This window comes from Oncorhynchus tshawytscha, linkage group LG21, assembly GCF_018296145.1.
Source record: "Oncorhynchus tshawytscha isolate Ot180627B linkage group LG21, Otsh_v2.0, whole genome shotgun sequence".
Classification (NCBI taxonomy): Eukaryota; Metazoa; Chordata; class Actinopteri; order Salmoniformes; family Salmonidae; genus Oncorhynchus; species Oncorhynchus tshawytscha.
In genome coordinates this window covers 8,447,558-8,455,676 of record NC_056449.1, presented here as the reverse complement: position 1 = coordinate 8,455,676, position 8,119 = coordinate 8,447,558, and positions in this window count along the sequence as shown.

Below are 8,119 nucleotides of genomic sequence, written 5' to 3'. Positions count from 1 at the left end.
ACTTTGATCCCAATAGACTCTGTGCTCTGCTTTGTACTTGTCTCTGTTGGTCATCTAGCTGGTTGAAATTGACAAGGTTTTATATATAAAAATAAAACCATGAAAAGGGCGGCATGGCTGGATAAAAAAAGGAATAATTTCTCTGTTATACTAATCTATAATGAGCCTTTGGTTGATCGGTGGGCAATGGCAGGTGTGGTAATAATGATGATGGTTTGTTAGTATAGCATGTTAAGATAATTAACGTAGCTGGTTAGGAGATCTAATGTAGGAGGTTAGGTGAATTAGCTTTGCGGTTAGAGCTTTAGGCCAGTAACCAAAAGGTTGTTAGTTCAAATCCCCAAGGTGAAATATCTGTCAGACTCCCTGAGCTGACAAGGTGAATCTGTTGATGTGCCCTTGAGCAGGGCCCTTAACCCTAATTGCTACTGGGTTACTGTTGATAATGGCTGACTGGCCGTGATCCCACTCTCCGAAGGTGTCTCGGGAGTTGGGATATGCAAAAAACACATTTCCAATTCACACATGCATATAATACATGCGAAATAGGACAGGTATAAGCACCCACCAAATTATTATTAACATAGCAGGTTAGGAGAGTGAGGTTAAGGTCACAGGAAAAAACATCCCCACAGCATCATGCTGCACTGTAGGGATGGTGCTAGGTTTTCTCCAGACGTAACGCTTGGCATTCAGGCCAAAGAGTTCGATCTTGGTTTCATCAGACCAGAGAACCTTGTTTCTCGTGGTCAGTGTCCTTTTTAGGTTCCTTTTTGGCCTACTCCCTTTTTGGCCTACTCTACTTCAGGCTAAAGATCTTGGTTTCATCAGACCAGATAATCTTGTTTCTCATGGTCAGACAAGTCCTTTAAGTGCCTTTTGGCAAACTCCAAGTGGGCTGTCATGTTGCTTTCACTGAGGAGTGGCTTCCGTCTGTCCAATCTACCATAATGGCCTGATTGGTAGAGTGCTGCAGAGATGGTTGTCTTTCTGGAAGGTTCTTCCATCTCCACAGAGCTCTGCAGTTCTGTCAGAGTGACCATTTGATTCTTGGTTACCTCCCTTGATTGCGCAGTTTGGATGGGTGGCCAGCTCTAGGAAGAGTCTTGGTGGTTCCAAACTTCTTCCATTTAAGAATGATGGAAGTTGCTGTGTTCTTGGGGACCTTCAATGCTGCAGAAATGTTTTGGTACCCTTCCCCAGATCTGTGCCTCGACACAATCCTGTCTCGTAGCTATACAGGCAATTCCTTCAACCTCATGGCTTGGTTTTTGCTCTGACATGCACTGTCAGCTATGGGACCTTCCATAGACAGGTGTGTGCCTTTCCAAATCATGTCCAATCAATTGAATTTACCACAGGTGGACTCCGAGTTGTAGAAACATCTCAAGGATGATCAATGGAAAGCTCAATTTTGAGTCTCGTAGCAAAGGGTCTGAATACTTATGTAAATAAGGTATTTCAGTTTTTTAAAAGTTTTTTTTTAATACATTTGCAAAAATGTCCAAATGATTTTTGCTTTGTCATTATGGTGTATTGTCACTAGATTGATGAAGAAAAATGTTTTAATCAATTTTAGAACAGGGCTGTAACGTAACAAAATGTGGAAAAAGGGTCTGAATACTTTCTGAATGCACTTTATATTTTGTATTTCTCAACTTTCAATATTCAGCTCAATAGACACTGTTTTACAACCAAGATATTTGATATGGCTTTTGAGATCATATGGAGCAGCGTGTGCTCGGAATTTGCACACCGGCCATTGCGAGGTCATAGGCCTACGGTCTCATGGGTAATAGCTTACAACTGCACATTTTATTAGGACACTAAATTTACTGTTGGATGAATACATGGCTACTAGCAGTATGTATTATATCTAGAGTTAGGGATTTAGTTAGTGTTTTGTGTTTCCACTTCCTCTATGAACAAAACAACAAATCGGGAAGTTCAGGGTAGCCTAGTGGTTAGAGCGTTGGACTAGTAACCGGAAGGTTGCAAGTTCAAACCCCCGAGCTGACAAGGTACAAATCTGTCGTTCTGCCCCTGTACAGGCAGTTAACCCGCTGTTCCTAGGCCAGTTAACCCGCTGTTCCTAGGCCAGTTAACCCGCTGTTCCTAGGCCAGTTAACCCGCTGTTCCTAGGCCAGTTAACCCACTGTTCCTAGGCCAGTTAACCCGCTGTTCCTAGGCCAGTTAACCCACTGTTCCTTTTAGGCCAGTTAACCCAGACAGATGGAGAACAAGAAGAAGCCAGAGTGACCCAGCATATGCTAGGCCAGTTAACCCACTGTTCATGGCCAGTTAACCCACTGTTCCTAGGCCAGTTAACCCACTGTTAGTAGTGAGTTGTATCTCCAGACAGTTATAGTGGTGAGTTGTATCTCCAGTTAAGACTGAAAATAAGAACTTGTTCTTAACTGACTTGTCTGGTTATAGTGGTTTCCAAAAGACACAGTTATAAGTAAAAGACAGCAACTATATTCTGAGTTGTCAACCCAAAATTCATGACACTGAGTTGTATCGCATCAAAATATCTTGAATCATGCATTCCAGACAGAGACACAGTTATTAATATACTTAGTTATTGAATATCTATAGTGGTGATTTATTATCTCCAATAAAGTTATGTGGTGAGTTGTACACTCCAGACAGTAAAAGTTATTGTACACCAGACAGGAAAATGTTAGTCTGGCCCTGTACTCCAGACATTACACAGTTAGTGGTAGGTGTTGCATTCAGACAGAGACACAGTTACAGTGGTGAGTTGTATCTCCAGACACAGTTATAGTGGTGAGTTGTATCTCTAGACAGAGTCACAGTTATAGGGGTATCTCCAGACAAGAGACACAGTTACAGGGGTATCTCCAGACAAGAGACACAGTTATAGTGGTTACTCCAGACAGAGACACAGTTATAGTGGTTACTCCAGACAGAGACACAGTTATAGTGGTTACTCCAGACAGAGACACAGTTATAGTGGTATCTCCAGACAGAGACACAGTTGTAGTGCTGAGTTGTATCTCCAGACAGAGACACAGTTAGTGGTGGTTACTCCAGACAGACAGTTATAGTGGTGGTTTATCTCCAGACAGAGACACAGTTATAGTGGTGAGTTGTATCTCCAGACAGAGACAGTTATAGTGGTGAGTTGCATCTCCAGACAGAGACACAGTTTACAGTGGTGAGTTGTATCTCCAGACACAGTTATAGTGGTGAGTTGTATCTCTAGACAGAGTCACGTTGTAGTGGTGAGTTGTATCTCCAGACAGAGACACCGTTGTAGTGGTGAGTTGTATCTCCAGACAGAGACACCGTTGTAGTGGTGAGTTGTACTCCAGACAGAGACAGTTATAGTGGTATCTCCAGACAGAGACACAGTTATAGTGGTGAGTTGTAGCTCCAGACAGAGACAGTTATAGTGGTGAGTTGTATCTCCAGACAGAGACACAGTTGTAGTGGTGAGTTGTATCTCCAGACAGAGACACAGTTGTAGTGGTGAGTTGTATCTCCAGACAGAGACACCGTTGTAGTGGTGAGTTGTATCTCCAGAGGAACAGTTACAGTGGTGAGTTGTATCTCCAGACAGAGACACAGTTATAGTGGTGAGTTGTATCTCCAGACAGAGACACAGTTATAGTGGTTACTCCAGACAGACACAGTTATAGTGGTGAGTTGCATCTCCAGACAGAGACAGTTATAGTGGTATCTCCAGACAGAGACACAGTTGTAGTGGTGAGTTGTATCTCCAGACAAGAGACACAGTTGTAGTGGTGACTCCAGACAGAGACAGTTATAGTGGTTACTCCAGACAGAGACACAGTTATAGTGGTTACTCCAGACAGAGACACAGTTATAGTGGTATCTCCAGACAGAGACACAGTTGTAGTGCTGAGTTGTATCTCCAGACAGAGACACAGTTACAGTGGTGAGTTGTATCTCCAGACCGAGACGCAGTTATAGTGGTTACTCCAGACAGACACAGTTGTAGTGGTGAGTTGTATCTCTAGACAGAGACGCCGTTGTAGTGGTGAGTTGTATCTCCAGACAGAGACACCGTTGTAGTGGTGAGTTGTATCTCCAGACAGAGACACCGTTGTAGTGGTGAGTTGTATCTCCAGACAGAGACAGTTATAGTGGTATCTCCAGACAGAGACACAGTTATTGTGGTGAGTTGTAAGCTCTAGACAGAGACACAGTTATAGTGGTGAGTTGTATCTCCAGACAGAGACACAGTTGTAGTGGTGAGTTGTATCTCCAGACAGAGACAGTTATAGTGGTATCTCCAGACAGAGACACAGTTATTGTGGTGAGTTGTAAGCTCTAGACAGAGACAGTTATAGTGGTGAGTTGTATCTCCAGACAGAGACACAGTTGTAGTGGTGAGTTGTATCTCCAGACAGAGACACAGTTGTAGTGGTGAGTTGTATCTCCAGACAGAGACACAGTTGTAGTGGTGAGTTGTATCTCCAGACAGAGACACAGTTGTAGTGGTGAGTTGTATCTCCAGACAGAGAGACAGTTACAGTGGTGAGTTGTAATCTCCATACCGAGACGCAGTTATAGTGGTGAGGTGTATATCTAGACAGAGACACAGTTATAGTGGTGAGTTGTGTCTCCAGTGGTGCTTTTACATATTGTATTTGTTTTAAACATGATCTGGTTAAAAAGGAGGATCGGATCGGATCTCGCCAGACACTGGAACAGAAGTGGTTGAGAAACACTGTACTGCACTGCCAATGTTATGTGTCAGCACCTACTGCCTGTCTAAGTAGGGTGTGTAGGGTCAGGGTGTGTGTATGGAGGCATGCACAGTGACGTGGACTGGTGTGGATAAAATGCCAGGGTCCAATGCATGTCCCAGTCTGCAGCTGCAACTTTGTGTTTTTTTTAATAAGGCTGATTGAGGAATTAGGGCTAAGATAGGGAAGAATAGAGAATAATATATATACTGTAGGGTAGAAAACTCAACATGTTTTTAAACGTCCACTTGCCACCTATCCAGTCTGTCCATAGGCCTCTGACGTATGTAAATCAAATTTGGGAACGTTAACAAATAAAGTGACATGAAACCAGCGAACAGGAAGGGCGAGTCATTTATTTCGCTCCTTCCCCTAAGAACTTCACCAAAGACAGTACTCGTGATTACTGTTCTCCTACCGGCAGGATATTATGCTGGCAGGACCATTGCAAAATGTATGTATAAAAAAAAGTCCCCCGGCAAAGACATGCTAAACTTTGACTAGCAATTAAACATTTTTAAAAATCCCAGCATTGCAACAACCTCTGAAGAAATCCATGTATAATTTGATGGATTTTAACTTTGTATTATTTCTACCAGAATTTATTTTGAAAGTTTACAAAAATACTGGCATATTCAAAGCTTTTATGTAGGCTATATTTAAAGAAATACACTTTTAATAAAATATAAATATGTTATTGGAATTACTCATTAGTATCTGCAAAACTTAAATGTGTCTCTTGTGCTGGGCACCAGGTTTAATACAGAGTACTGGTGACTCCTTATACCTAGGTGTCTAGTTAGACTGTAAACTCTCCTTCCAGACATTAAGATTCTCCAATCCAAAATTAAATCTAGAATCGGCTTCCTATTTCGCAACAAAGGATCCTTCACTCATGCTGCCAAACATATCCTTGTAAAACTGACTATCCTACCGATCCTTGACTTTGATGTCATTTACAAAATAGCCTCCAACACTCTACTCAGACTACATCCAATTTGCTATCACAGTGCCACCCGTTTTGTCACCAAAGCCCCATATACTACCCACCACTGCGACCTGTATGCTCTCGTTGGCTGGCCCTCTCTTCATATTCGTCGCCAAACCTACTGGCTCCAGGTCATCTATAAGTCTTTGCTAGGTAAAGCCCCGCCTTATCTCAGCCCACTGGTCACCATAGCAGCACCTGCCTGTAGCATGCTCAAGCAGGTATATTTCACTGGTCATCCCCAAAGCCAACTCCCCATTTGGCCTCCTTTCCTTCCAGTTCTCTGCTGCCAATGACTGGAACAAATTGCAAAAAATCACTGAAGCTGGAGTCTTATATCTCCCTCACTAACTAAGCATCAGCTGTCAGGACAGCTTACCGATCATTGCACCTGTACACAGCCCATCTGTAAATAGCCCACCCAACTACCTCATCTCCATATTGTTGTTATTATTTTTTGCTTCTTTGCACCCCAGTATCTCTACAGTCGTGGCCAAAAGTTTTGAGAATGACACAAATATTAATTTTCAAAGTTTGCTACCTCAGTTTGTATGATGGCAATTTGCATATACTCCAGAATGTTATGAAGAGTGATCAAATGAATTGCAATTAATTGCAAAGTCCCTCTTTGCCATGCAAATGAACTGAATCCCCCAAAAACATTTCCACTGCATTTCAGTCCTGACACAAAAGGACCAGCTGACATGTCAGTGATTCTCTCGTTAACACATGTGTGAGGGTTGACGGGGACAAGGCTGGAGATCACTCTATCATCCTTATTGAGTTCAAATAATAGACTGGAAGCTTCAAAATGAGGGTGGTGCTTGGTATCATCGTTCTTCCTCTGTCAACCATGGTTACCTGGAAGGAAACACGTGCCGTCATCATTGCTTTGCACAAAAAGGGCTTCACAGGCAAGAATGTTGCTGCCAGTAAGATTGCACCTAAATCAGCCATTTATCGGATCATCAAGAACTTCAAGGAGAGCGGTTCAATTGTTATGAAGGCTTCAGGGCGCCCAAGAAAGTCCAGCAAGCGCCAGGACCGTCTCCTAATATTGATTCAGCTGCGGGATCGGGGCATCACCAGTACAGAGCTTTCTCAGGAATGGCAGCAGGCAGGTGTGAGTGCATCTGCACGCACAGTGAGGGGAAGACCTTTGGAGGATGGCCTGGTGTCAAGAAGAGCAGCAAAGAAGCCACTTCTCTCCAGGAAAAACATCAGGGACAGACTGATATTCTGCAAAAGGTACAGGGATTGGACTGCTGAGGACTGGGGTAAAGTCATTTTCTCTGATGAATCCCCTTTCCGATTGTTTGGGGCATCTGGAAAAGAGCTTGTCCGGAGAAGACAAGGTGAGTGCTTCCATCAGTCCTGTGTCATGCCAACAGTAAAGCATCCTGAGACCATTCATGTGTGGGGTTGCTTCTCAGCCAAGGGAGTTGGCTCACTCACAATTTTGCCTAAGAACACAGCCATGAATAAATAATGGTACCAACACATCCTCCGAGAGCAACTTCTCCCAACCATCCAGGAACAGTTTGGTGACGAACAATGCCTTTTCCAGTATGATGGAGCACCTTGCCATAAGGCAAAAGTGATAACTAAGTGGCTCGGGGGAACAAAACATTGATATTTTGGGTCCAGGGCCAGGAAACTCCCCAGACCTTAATCACATTGAGAACTTGTGGTCAATCCTCAAGAGGCGGGTGGACAAACAAAAACCAACAAATTCTGACAAACTCCAAGCATTGATTATGCAAGACTGGGCTGCCATCAGTCAGGATGTGGCCCAGAAGTTAATTGACAGCATGCCAGGGCGGATTGCAGAGGTCTTGAAAAGAGGGGTCAACACTGCAAATTTTGACTCTTTGCATCAACTTCATGTAATTGTCAATAAAAGCCTTTGACACTTATGAAATGCTTGTAATTATACTTCAGTATTCCATAGTAACATCTGACAAAAATATCTAAAGACACTGAAGCAGCAAACTTTGTGGAAGTTAATATTTGTGTCATTCTCAAAACTTTTGGCCCCGATTGTACTTGCTCATTCATCTTCTGCACACCTATCACTCCAGTGTATAATTGCTAAATTGTAATTATTTCACCACTATGGCCTATTTATTGCCCTACCTCCCTAATCTTACTACATTTGCACACACTGTATATTGATTTTTCTATTGTGTCATTGACTGTACATTTGTTTATCCCATGTGTAACTCTGTTGTTGGTGTCGCACTGCTTTGCTTTATCTTGGCCAGGTCGCAGTTGGAAATGAGAACTTGTTCTCCACTGGCCTACCTGGTTAAATAAAGGTGAAGAAAAGAAATCCGTACTCCACCCACTCCTACAACCCAATGCACAGTTCTACTTATTGTTTTGTAGAGAG